Source organism: Lithobates pipiens, unplaced genomic scaffold, assembly GCF_037356315.1.
Source record: "Lithobates pipiens isolate NorthernLeopardFrog02 unplaced genomic scaffold, aLitPip1_a1.2 Scaffold_8, whole genome shotgun sequence".
NCBI classification, from domain to species: domain Eukaryota; kingdom Metazoa; phylum Chordata; class Amphibia; order Anura; family Ranidae; genus Lithobates; species Lithobates pipiens.
Genome location: NW_027507903.1, coordinates 607,371,302 through 607,385,642, shown reverse-complemented (window position 1 = coordinate 607,385,642; position 14,341 = coordinate 607,371,302). Strand labels below are relative to the sequence as shown.

The 14,341-nt window shown below is 41.3% G+C and overlaps 1 non-coding gene across 1 annotated transcript; it reads right to left on the bottom strand.

The window, feature by feature from the left end:
* Window positions 1-14,267: 14,267 nt before the first annotated feature.
* On the bottom strand, window positions 14,268-14,341 carry TRNAI-AAU (transfer RNA isoleucine (anticodon AAU)). The gene has a single exon. It is a non-coding gene; the product is annotated as a tRNA-Ile (tRNA).

Here is a 14,341-nt window from a genome sequence, read left to right as displayed (position 1 = left end):
CACTTCAATACAGGGCATTTATACAGCTTCCTTACCAGACCAATTTTGAGTTTTCAGCGCTCTCACACTTTGAATGCCAGTTACTCAGTCATGCAACACTGTACCCAAACAACATTGTTATAATTTTTTTTCATACAAATAGAGCTTTCTTTTGGTGGTATTTAATCACCACAGGGTTTTTATTTTTTGCGGCATAAGTGAAAAAAGAGCGAAAATTTTGAAAATAAAACACTTTTATTTAGTTTCTATGATAAAATTTTGCAAATAAGTCATTTTTTTTCATAAATTTGGGCCAAAATTTATACGGCTACATCTCTTTGGTAAAAATAAACCAAATTAGTGGATATTATTTAGTCTCTTTGAAAGTTATAGAGTCTACAAGCTATGGTGCAAATCATTGAAAATTGATCACATCTGATCACACCTGATGCACTGATGGCCTATCTCATTGTTTGAGGCTCTGAAATGTCAGGAAAGTACAAATACCCCCCAAATGACCCCTTTTTGAAAAGTAGACAGTCCAAGGTATTTAGTAAGAGGTATGGTGAGTTTTTTGAAGTTGTAATTTTTTCCCACAATTCTTGGGAAAAAGAAGAATGGTTTTTTTTGTTTTTTGTTTTTACAAAAATGTCTTAACAAGTTATTTCTCATACACAGCATATGCATACTTCCAATTACACCCCAAAATACATTCTGCAACTCTTCCCGAGTATGGCGATACCACATGTGTGGGACTTTTACACAGACTGGCCACACAGAGAAGTCCAAAATGCAGGGAGCACCGTCAGGGGTTCTAGGAGCATAAATTACACCTCTAATTTCCTAACGACCTATTACATTTGTGAAGGCCCTGGAGCACCAGGACAATGGAATTACCCACGAAATGACCCAATTTTGGAAAGCAAACACCCCAATGTATATTCTATGAGGCATAATGAGTCTTTTGAACAGTTAATTTTTTTCCACAAGTCTTCGGAAAACGTGGAAAGAAAATGAAAACATATTTTTTTTAAACAAAGTGGTCAGTTTATAAGATATTTCTAACTCAAAGCATGTACATAGCAAAAATTACACCCCAAAATACATTCTTCTACTCATCCCGAGTATGGCGATACCACCTGTGTGTGTGACTTTTACACAACGTGTCCACATACAGAGGCCCAACATGCAGGTGTTCTAGGAGCATAAATGACACCTCTAATTTCCTAACGACCTATTACATTTGTGAAGGCCCCAGAGCACCAGGACAATGCAATTACCCACGAAATGACCCCATTTTGGAAAACAAACACCCCAAAGTATATTCTATGAAGCATTATGAGTCTTTTGAGCGGTTAATTTTTTTACACAAGTCTTCAGAAAACGTGAAAAGAAAATTAAAATCTTTTTTTTTTTTTTACACAAAGTTGTCCATTTATAAGATATTTCTAACACATAGCATGTATATAGCAAAAATTACACCCCAAAACACATTCTGCTACTCCTCCTGAGTATTGCGATACCACATGTGTGAGACTTTTACACAGTCTGGCCATATACAGAGGTCCAACATGGAAGTGGTACCTTCAGGCGTTCTAGGAGCATAAATTACACATCTCATTTCGTTCCTACCTATCACACTTTTGAAGGTCCTGGAGCACCAGGACAATAGAATTACCCACAAAATGACCCCATTTTGGAAAGCAAACGCCCCAATATGTATTCTATGAGGCATGGGCTGCAATTAGGTACTCGGATACTCTGACAGGCGAGTGACAGGTACTCTGTTACTCCGACGGGCTGGTGACAGGTACTTGGGTACTCCGACGGGCTGGGGACAGGCATTCGGGTACTCAGATGAACTGTGACAGGTACTTGGGTACTCAGATGAACTGTGACAGGTACTCAGGTACTCGGGTGGGCTGTGACAGGTACTCAGGTACTCGGGTACTCAGATGGACTGTGACAGGTACTCAGGTACTCAGATGGGCTGTGACAGGTACTCAGGTACTCGGGTACTCAGATGTACTGGGACAGGTACTCAGGTACTCGGGTACTCAGATGGGCTGGGACAGGTACTCAGGTACTCGGGTACTCAGATGGGCTGGGACAGGTACTCAGATGGGCTGACAGATACTCAGGTACTCGGGGTACACAGATGGGCTGGGACAGGTACTCGGGTACTCAGATGGCCTGGGACAAGTACTCAGGTACACAGATTGGCTGGGACAGGCACTCGGGTACTCAGATGGGCTGACAGATACTCAGGTACTCGGGTACTCAGATGGGCTGGGACAGGTACTCGGGTACTCAGATGGGCTGGGACAGGTACTCGGGTACTCAGATGGGCTGGGACAGGTACTCAGGTACTCGGGTACTCAGATGGCCTGGGACAGGTACTCGGGTACTCAGATGGGCTGACAGATACTCAGGTACTCGGGTACACAGATGGGCTGGGACAGTTACTCGGGTACTCAGATGGGCTGAGACAGGTACTCGGGTACACAGATGGGCTGACAGATACTCAGGTACTCGGGTACTCAGATGGGCTGGGACAGGTACTCGGGTACTCAGATGGGCTGGGACAGGTACTCAGGTACACAGATGGGCTGGGACAGGTACTTGGGTACTCAGATGGGCTGGGACAGGTACTCGGGTGCACAGATGGGCTGACAGATACTCAGGTATTCGGGTACTCAGATGGGCTGGGACAGGTACTCAGGTACTCGGGTACTCAGATGGGCTGGGACAGGTACTCAGGTACTCGGGTACTCAGATGGGCTGACAGATACTCAGGTATTTGGGTACACAGATGGGCTGGGACAGTTACTTGGGTACTCAGATGGGCTGGGACAGGTACTCGGGTACACAGATGGGCTGACAGATTCTCAGGTACTCGGGTACTCAGATGGGCTGGGACAGGTACTCGGGTACTCAGATGGGCTGGGACAGGTACTCGGGTACTCAAATGGGCTGGGACAGGTACTCGGGTACTCAGATGGGCTGTGATGGGTGATGACAGGTACTTTGATGGGTGGTGACAGGTCCTCTTTATTGGGGGGGTAATCAGTGTGTGTTGGTGTACACTGTGCGGTAACGAGATGTTACCGCAATCTCCTCCTCACACACGATCAGTGTGTGAGGAGGAGAACCCAGTAACATCTCGTTACCGCGGTTTGTTTACATTCTGTGACCGGCTGTGATTTGACACAGCCAGTCACGCGGTAAAGAGCCAATTTAATTGGCTCTTTACTGCGATCAGGGTTGGGCTGTGTCAGGGTGACAAGCCGCATCCCCGATCGGCGCTCTGCACGGGCCCTAGGCGCGTGCACGAGCCCTATAACAGCACAGTACATGTGACCAGCTGTGATTGGACACGGCCGGTCATGTTTCGGGGGGGGGGGTCGATGGGGAGGAAAATCCCACAGATCGGGGATCGGCTGTGTCCGAGGGACACAGCTCATCCACGATCGCCGCTTTGCGGGCCCCCGGGGGCCCGCAGGAGCGGCGCAATACCGAGGCCATCATATGACGTCCACCCAGGATGGGAGATCCCATCTGTGACCGTCATTTGACTATGGCCCTGTATTGAAGTGGTTAAATTTAAGTTTACCAACCCAGACGCTGAGTATGTGGATGGCTGGGACTGAATTTCTTTCGACGGTTTAGCAACTGGGGTAGGGAAATTTGCCTGCTAAAATCAGATGGTGGTGTACTGCTAGCAGAGTGGCTGCAAGTATTTGGGACACCTATTGCTATACCTTCATTCCTCTCAGTGAAGGTTTTTGAGAGGACTGGAGGTACAGTATGGTAGTATGACTTGTTGCCTTATGAGTTTATGTGAAATCTCCATTAATAGCTGTAAAATATTGTAATTATGAATATACAGTATTTAATTTAGCGTGTATCTCTGGTAGACCAACTTGTCTGGTAGACCAGACAAGTTGGTGCCTAGGCTTGTGTATACAAACAATGGGATCCAAGCCTCATTGTTTTGCACATACTCACTTCAAAGGATCCCATGCTCGGATATGCGATGGAGGCCAACCAGTAAACAATTCTTAACTTCCTCGGAAAATTCAAGTTAATCTCCTGCTCAGAATAGTCACAAGGATTTGCATTAAAGGGGATTGACTTATGCAAAGTATAGGGATTGAAGATGTAGCCAGTTCTTAACCAGGAATAGGCAAGCTCACCAATTAGAGCCACGCTATGCCAATCAATGAGGCATCAGCCTGTAATGATATACACAGACTAGATGGGAGGGAAACACACACTTTTATGGGAGAGTAGCCATCAGAATGGAACCTTGGTGCAAAGGGTAATTACGGGAAAGGTCTGCATTTTACTTGTAACTAAATATGTTTGTAGATTAATGTTTTATGGAATATACTCTGTATCACTTCATGTAATTCTGTTATTTTAACTGTAATGGAAATTTGTAGGTTCTGTAGCCTTATGAGTTTATGTGAAATCTCCATTAATACCTGTACAATATTGTAATTAGAAATATATTTCCATTAGATTTAAATATATATTTAAAGTATTGAGTGTTTGTGTTGGTGTTACTGTAATTGGTTCAACTTCAAAGCTTGGCCTTTTGTTTTCCCTGATAACATCTCACCTGGGAAGTAAACAACAGCTTTCGTTGACTCATCCAATCAGGCTGTTCCCAATATACATTGACTAGGTACAGTGACCAATTAGGGAGAATTATATTAGCCACACTACAGAAAGTAGGGGGGGATATAATGCTTTGGGAGCAAGGCAACTCACTCTGGTGAGGGTGCACACGGCAGTCACCATGGGCTGACCTGAAGTTAACAGGTAATCTAACTCTGAACTTGCACCTTATATTGTATTGTAAATATGGTTCTGTGAGTAATTTGTAAATATCATGTAAGCCAGGGGACCTACACTGTATATTGTGATGTAAATACTGTCTGGTGTGTAATTTGTATATATTACGTAACCCTATAAATAAATGTGTATTGCTGATTGAACTATCTCTTTTGTACAAGATCTCTCAGATCTAGATATGTATATGTCCATACTACTACAATGATTGAGGGGTATGCACATAATCATAAATACTAGTCAACAGTTCTGTATATAATTGTATTCTATTTTATATGTATTGCACAATGCCCTCACTGTGCACACGGCACTAATAATGTTTTCAGTACATGTTTTGCATTCTTTCGAGTTCCGATTAGAATAAGCCTGCCTATGTAACGCCCCTTGTTACCATAAACGTACAATTGTAATATTAATGTGATACCTACGTAATCATGTGTATAAAAGCCTTCAAATGCGTCATAATAAAGGAGAACGGTTATTTGGAAAGATGCTGAGCGTATCTTTTGTGTCTGTTCCCTACTGCAGTAGTTATTAATTTGGAACCACTAATCAATATGAGGATAGGAGTTGCCTATCATCAAAATATTCATTTCAGGTGGCGAGACAGCCAGGAGGGGTTATCAGGTGACCCTGAGTATCCGAAACGAGGAGCTTGAGACGATCCGGGAATTTCTGATAATCAGCCGGCTGAGGTAAGCCTTTTGCTTACATTTTGAGTTATCAGACTTCCTTGATCGGTAAGGCATTTTCGGGACAAAGGGTACCTATTTTACTCCCCTTAATCGAACTGTATTGATTAGTGGTTATATGTTATGTTGTCACTGTCTACTGTCCATCAGAGTGTTATAGAGAAAGGGAAGAATAGTGCTGTTCACAGGTATATGTAGTACATATGCTAGATAAAGTAGTTTAGAGGCAAAAGGGTATAGGCACACGTAGAGAAGACTGGCCAGTCATTATGGGCATTAAATTAAGTAAGGGAATGATGGGTAAGAGACCCTCAAAAATGCCCAGCGCAAGAGGAGCGCTATATATGAACCGAAGGTGCGGTTCCGCCTATAATGAGCCCCTAGATTAATGGTTAAACTGGACAGGGATCCACAAAGGGTAAATGGGTTACCACCAAAGTCTGCAGGGACAAAGAATCATGCCGAGTATACAGCTAGAGAAACAGCTATTTATGTGAGCAGGATGGATCAAGAGTGACATTAACACTAGACAGAAAGGGACTTTTTGATGTTAAGTTGTGGGATGAATTTGGAGTCAGGCACTACAACTAGTAAAGTCAAGAAACAGTAATGAGAGTTAAAACAGAATGCTTTATATGTTGTCAGAGAGGGAAGATGGGATGAGCATTATGGATGCCCGTCTGATCATGGAAGGTACAGTATGTGAAGTATGGTATTACAATACATTGGATGCAAAGGATATCAGAACAAAATAAAGAAAGCAGAAATTTAAGCAAGGAAGTATTAAAAAGCGTTAAAAGAAAGTGAGAGAATGATATGCATGTGTTGTGTACAAATGGGAATAATGTAAGCGATTTTAGAGCGATACTTGTGTATGTTTGTGAATGCTGGAACCTTTAGTTCTATCGCTTGTGTCATGTACGCAGATGTGACCCCCCTCCTTTGTGCTCTCATGAAAGAATGTGGCTGACATGAGAGATTGGTGATAAGCTGGAAGGACACCATGCCAATTTCAGTTTTTTAGACAAAACATTTATAACAAAATGTGCAGGGTTAACGAATCTAATGATAAACAATGTGATCACAATTATTTTTTAATCTGTTTTCCAAACATGGTAAAATCAAGGTTACATTTAACCATGTCTTACGCTAATTGAATATCTTTTGATAGTGGAAACAGTGCATTTAAAAAAAAAAAAGAGAGAAATTTAGTAAAATGAAGTAACATGCCCCCCTTTAAGGACATTTATCTGTGCATATATATTAGTGTGTGATATTGAAATTATCATATGAGTATTAATTTCTAATATGAGTTTAACAATTTTATTAATAAATATAGATATATTGAAACTGGTTTAGACAACCTTTGGTTGGAAATAAAATCTGGGTAATGGGGAAATTGGTAAAAATGGAATTAGTTTAGATTAAGATAACAATTTTGTAATTTTACATTTATTGAGTGGAAAGAAAAAAAAGATTAAGATGAGGTTGTTAATTTGAATACAGCTGCCATAATGTTTAACAAAGCCAAGATGAATGGGATACATAAGGAAGTTTTTCTACAGAAATGAAATCTTAAAGTCTGATAATAACTTGATGTGCGGTCCATGATGTGAGAGTAATAATAACATGTAAATATAACAGACCAATCACATCAAGTCCACACACCCTGTTAGGATAGCTGCTGCCTGCAGCCAGTTGGTTTATAGTTTTTGATGGCCGAGTGCTTTCTGGTCCATCATATATATTGTTGGTCCTTTTGTTTTTATGTATTTTTTATTTTGAAATCCAAAGCAGAATGTGTGGATTGTGAAATGATGTCCCCCTTTTCCTTGTAAGTGCAGTGGGTATAAGTAGAATTATAAGGGAATACTTATTAAGGTTACCAAAAGATATACGGTACTAGGTTAAAGGTCTAAGATAATATGCTTAGGCGTGCATTTCACTAAGTTCAGAATTAAGATGCAAGATGTTGACATATTAGGATGCATCTGTCTGCGGTAAGAGGTACAAAGCTAAGATAGGACTGGTTACGCAAGAATATGGTCAGTCAACAGATGTTGAAATGACGAAATAACTATCAGAAGACTGTATTTCACCTTTGACTTAGATAATGTCATGAGTTTAAGAAAAATGTCGATGTATGTATGAATTACCTGATTGGTTAAACCACAGGGCTGTCCTTCTGTTCAAACTAAATAAAATTGTTGTGTGTGCTTCAATAGGCACATTCATTATTCACGTACAATAGCGTGTATGTGTAATGTTTTGTCCACCGGTGAAAGGGACCTCCGCTCTTCAATCCTAGCCTAGGCTACCAGGGGTTACTTACAGAAGACGAGCAACCTAACAAGAATATTTTGGATTTATGGACATCTCTGCATGACTGCAGGGTATTCTTATCATTTATTATAATATTGCCAGGAAAAGGTTGTCTTTTTGAAACATGAAACTGGAGTTCTTACACAAACAGCATGATAGAAAACAAGCCATTGTTATATTTATGCAAGCTGGACCCAGTAATGAAGGGTTCACTCTGATATATCAGAGCTGTAACTTTATGGAAAGTTGCTATTAGACAAAGTTACAGATATTATTTTGGTCAAATATTTAATTTTTAATGGTCCGACATTCTGCACAGCAAATATATAACTAACGAAGTGTTTGTCTAATGAAAGGTTCAAAATATGAATTTGTTTTGTGTGTTTATGTACAAATCTAACAATGAAAAATGTGTACATTTGAATCCAGCCACCTTATTGCCTCTATTGGAGGAGGCTGGAGACAAAGAAAAAGCACATGTGTTACATTGATGACATAGGAATCAGCTGCTGTGAGCCCAGTGCAGGACACACTCCCAGAAGACCCGAGTATTTACTTTTTTGTAGTGTTATTCCCGGTTTTATACCGAGGATGAAGTTTTTCACCCAGAAGGATTCCCTGTATTCAGAGTCATTGGATCCTTTTTCCCCAGCTCAAGAAGCAGAGCTCCATGTTTTAGAAAAGCCTGTGAGCTATAAAAAGAGTATATATTTATATAGATAGTCGAGATATAGAGAGATTTTGGTTCCATTTGAAGGGCCAGAAGTTTGTTTTTACTTCGGCGGGTAAACCAATCAAGCATGCCAAGTTAATTTGATTGGCTGTTTTCAGCCTTCCAGGTTCTTGCTGAGGTAGCCATACTAACAGTAAAACTCACATATGGAAGCAGACCAGGCGACTCTAAGGATGCTGCATTTACAGCCCCGGATACTTGCTGGGTCTGTGCAACTCACAGATTCCACCCTAGTTCTGGCCCAGTATAGCTGGGATTAATAATTCAACTTTAAGGACCCCAGAACGAGAAGCACAAGTGGCCCACAGAGGGCAACTTCTTACGAAACAAGACTTTGGAAAAGGTGATCATTTATGTCTGCCAGACACTCTTTTCCCTTCAGCTTGACACATGGATTGTGTCATCAGTCACAAGCCGTTATGGCTGCCTTAGTAAATGAGCGTGGGATAGAGCCAGGGTTCACCACAGTTGTTTTTATAACATACCACTTCTTGTTTTACCTGTTACCAAAGGTGTTACCAAAAGCTGAACATCCCTTCCAGAGATAACAAAAAGATATATCCAGATGCCCAAGTCAGGATGTTACGAGTATGTATTTTGTTTGTATGGACATGTTTTCTGGATGTCCAGTGGCAAATGCTATTGCAAAGGCCAGAGTAAAAAAGTGTTATCAGAAGTAGTTTTTAAGTACAGAGTGCAGAATCTACAGAGAGTAACAGAGGAAATCATTTTTATAGGAGAGTCCTTACTAGAAGTTTTGAGGTTTTATTTTTACACCCCCTACTGTCTACAATGTAGCGGACAAAGTAGAGTAAGAAACTAGAAAACTTTTGCCTGAATGTTTTATTATATTTTATCAAGCCCGTAGGGGGATATTGGACTCTCTCCCTATGGGATTTGGTTTGGGAGTGTGTTACTCACTTGCTTATATTTTGTCTCAGCAGCTGAAGTCCTCCATTCGGATCTCACAGAGAATGTTGCTGATCTTTTAAGGTTTTTGACAAACTTATTTATGTGTTTTCTCCCCAATTCCAGATCCTAAAAGTTTGGAAGGATCTAAAACTAAAGCCAGGTGACTTGTGGATTGTTAAGAGACATTTATATATAAGGAAATGTTTGGACACTCAATACAGCATCTATTTTATGTACAGTTTTGCAAAACTTGAAGGAAAAGTCACTTGGATCCACACCAGACACTGCAAAAATGACTAAATGAAAGAAATCTCTGTGTTTGATTTGTTTCCCTCTTGCGATCACAGTCTAGGGTACTTTTTGATTCAATTACTTTAATTGTAAGGGATACATATATTTGAAAAGTAGTTTAGCCATGTTGAAGTCATATTTGTCTTTTGTACCTTTTCCATTTTATGTAGAATTGTATGTGTTTACATATGCTGATAAGTCAGCATACCAGCAATTAAGCTAGAAGGCCATTCTGGCCACAGGAGTGTACAGCCAGTACTCTGTAAATACGTCTTATCAATCATTTGTTTTTCACAGTGAAAAGTCGTTTTGTAATGAAAAAAGCTGCTCAGCTATTATTTTCTCCACAATGGAGTTTTTGCCTCTTTGGCCAGGACTACCTCCACCTAAGCGTGTGGAGGTTCCAGGTTAAAGGTGATAGCAGGTATGGTTAGTGATCAAAATATTGATCAAAAGAGAGGAGACTGTAATGGAAATTTGTAGGTTCTGTATATAATTGTATTCTATTTTATATGTATTGCACAGTGCCCTCACTGTGCACACGGCACTAATAATGTTTTCAGTACATGTTTTGCATTCTTTCGAGTTCTGATTAGAATAAGCCTGCCTATGTAACGCCCCTTGTTACCATAAACGTACAATTGTAATATTAATGTGATACCTACGTAATCATGTGTATAAAAGCCTTCAAATGCGTCATAATAAAGGAGAACGGTTATTTGGAAAGATGCTGAGCGTATCTTTTGTGTCTGTTCCCTACTGCAGTAGTTATTAATTTGGAACCACTAATCAATATGAGGATAGGAGTTGCCTATCATCAAAATATCCATTTCTCACTTGGTGTAGACTATAGATAGATGGTTGTGTATTAGACTTTCAACTACTCACCAATAAATTATGTTATTGTGTTAAAGCTTTCCCTCATGGCCAAAGAACTCTCATTTAACCCAAATCATATCTGAGAGATATTAAATATCAAATATAGTATATGTGAAACAGACTGCATGGGAGGTCATCATAAGTCTGGTCAAGCATGTGGTGCTCAAGTGGCTGCTGTTCTGGCCACGCTTGATCCGCTTCAGACATAGGTTACAAACAGCAACGGCGTGACCTGCTGCACACCTGTCAAAAAAGGTCCACACCAAGGAACTTTTCAAAATCAGTGGGAAGTCAGCAGAGCCCTGCACCTGTGGAGCTCTGCAGTGTGACGCAGTAGGGTGGCTGCCCTTAAAGTGGAGGGCCACCCTGAAAAAAAAAATACATTAAAAATTAGAAAAAAATCTGAAAAAAATAAATGCCTGTTGCTAGGCACATCATCCTAATCTGCCTCTTCCTCCTCCGCAGAGATCTTGTGTCTTCTCTCCTCCGTCTTCTGGGTAATGGGTCGCGCTGTGTTCTGGGAACTGTGTGTCCCAGAACACAGCATGCCCCATTCACAAAGCGCTGAGTGACTCGCGCATGCGTAGTAGGAAACAGGCAGTGAAGCCGCAAGGCTCCACTGCCTGTTTCCCTTAGCCAAAATGGCGGCGCCGGGACCCGAGACCGAGGGACGGGTCAGCCTCGGGCGGCCGACATCGCGGGCGCCCTGGACAGGTAAGTGTGCTTATTAAAAGTCAGCAGCTACAGTGTTTGCAGCTGCTGAATTTTAATTATTTTTTTTTTAAACCGGCCCTCCTCTTTAAGCTGCCCCCAGAGAACATCCAGCCTCCTTGGAGTTGTGTCTCCTCCTCCTCCTCTCTTCTATCAGGCACCCAAGTAGAGTTAGTGGCCTCAGGAGGATAAGGACGGCTTTGTTATCCACTCCACCAACTCTTCTGCATGTTCTGGCTCAATAACATGGCCAGCAGCAAAGAACTAGGACAAGCATGCCCCACGGCCACATGCAGAGGATGCACCATGTCCATGAACAGCACTGTTGACTGTAGACACAGAGCCTGCTTGCCCTCCTTTAGTGGCCTGTGAGTGTCTGCCTCTCCTTGGTGGCCTTCCGGACATGATGTATAGTTTGTTTTGCAAAACCGCACTACACTGTATTGTGTCACCACCAGAAAAGTAGTAGCAACTGCACTACGTCTGCACTGTATTGTAATTACAATATTTCATCTAATTTTTCACAGCAGGGCCCGTTCCTGCACCCACCAAGAGTATCTGTGAGGGGTTACAGTGTTGTGGTACCACCAACACCTAAGGCCCAATTTTCTGCAGAGTCGTGCGGGCAGGCCGTATAGTCTATATACTTCTGTTCAGAGAATATAGTGCCTAAGGGCCCCCCACGCCATTTTTTTTTAAAATTTGGGTGTGTGGTTCCCTTTAATATCCATACCAGACCTAAAGAGCCTGGTAATGGGCTGGGCGGGGGGATGCCGTTTTTCTCAATGATTTTTATCTATTTTGCCCAAACCCGACAATTCATTATAGCCACAAGCAGTTTTAAATTACTTTTATTCCTTTAGAAATGTAATTTTGCTGTGGTATTGTTCTAAACAATGGAAAACTGGGCCACTTTACAGGTATACTAGACACCCCCCAGGCACTTTAAGCATTACTAAAATCACTGCTCCCGAAAAAACTTTAGTTTTTTAAACTTTTTTTTGCATTGATACATGTCCCATGTGGCAGGACCCGGATCCCCAAACACTTTTTTATAGCAATAACTTGCATATAAGCCTTTAAAATTAGCACTTTTTATTTTTCACATTCGTGTCCCATAGACTTTAATGGTGTTCGTGTGTTCAAACAAACTTTTTGCATGTTTGTATGTTCTGCTGTGAACCAAACTGGGGGGGGGGGTTGTCTGGCTCTACCCTATTTAGTATGTCACAGTACATGTTGGCATTCATGGTTTCCTCAATTAACTGTAGCTCCGCAGTACTCATGCAGCCCCAGACCATGACAGTCCCACCACCATGCTTGACTGAAGGCAAGACACACTTGTCTTTGTACACCTCACCTGTTTACCGCCACACACGCTGAGCGTGTGCACTCAACTTCTTTGGTCGACAATGGCGAAGCCTGTTCTGAGTGGAACCTGCCCTGTTAAACCGCTGTATGGTCTTGGCCACAGTGCTGCAGCTCAGTTTCTTGGAAATCTTCTAATAGCCTAGACCATTTTTATGTAGAGCAACAATTCTTTTTTTCAGATCCTCAGAGAGTTCTTTGTCATGTGGTGCCATATTGAACTTCCAGTGACCAGTATGAGAGAGTGAGAGCAATAAGACCATATTTAACACACCTGCTCCCCATTCACACCTGAGGCCTTGTAATGCTAACGAGTCACATGACACCGGGGAATATGGCTAATTGGGCCCAATTTGGACATTTTCACTTAGGGGAGCACTCACTTTTGTTGCCAGTGGGTTAGACATTAAGGCTGGGTTCACACCTAATACCGATGCGGCTCCCAGCAGGGGTCCTGTGCATCATTTCAGGTCCGATTTCAGCCAAAATTGTTGGCTTAATTCGGACCTGAAATGGACAAAAAGGCACCGGAGCTACAGCGGAGATATGTGAACCGGCTCCATAGAGAGCCAGTTAAATTCTCCTGTGATTGCGGATTGAATACGGGGAGCCAGCATCCAATTCGCAATGGTGTCAACTTAGCCTAATGGATGTGTGTTGAGTTATTTTGAGGGGACAGCAAATTTACACTGTTATACAAGCTGTACACTCACTACTAGCAAAGTGTCATTTCTTTGGTGTTAAGAAAAGATAGAATAAAATATTAAACAAAAATGTGTGTATGTGTATATATATATATATATATATATATATATATATATATATATATATATATTCAAACTTCAGCTAACTGTCCCATACACACACCCAGACACACATATACTGTATAGCCTGGTTGGTTCTCATGTTCTGTATATATATATATATATATATATATATATATATATATATATATATATATATATATATATATATGGACGATCAGCCAAATGATGCAATGTTGCCATCTAATGGTAACTCAGTGTATGACAATCCAATATTTTGCACAGCCAATACTGTTTACGGCCATGCACTTTGTAGTTTCAAAGCAGATGGGGCAACTCAAAAGATTTTTAATTATAATTATAAATGTGAATGTTGAAAAATGCAATGCCATCAATGGTCTTCCAGCCTGAGAAAATACAGTCGTGGAAGGTGACCTGTACTCCATTTAAATGTCCTAATTGAATGCAGATGCTTATTACTTTAGCTTTCCTTAGCTAGAATACCCTTTTCTGTGCACCCCTCTAATTTTGTTTCACTTTTGTTACTGGGGCCTGATCTCCCTTGTCTTCATAGCTAAGGGTTGCCAACAACTAACTCACTATCCAGTGAGAATGCCTCAATGACCGACATGTCATACTATCTATTCTTTCAATAAAGCCAGCTTCAAGATATTTAATGAATCATGAAACAAAAAAACTTAAGTATTGGTTATGAGTTGGTTATGGGACTCACCTGCTATTATAATGGACAAAAGAACTTGGCCCGTACGGGGATCGAACCCGCGACCTTGGCGTTATTAGCACCACGCTCTAACCAACTGAGCTAACCGGCC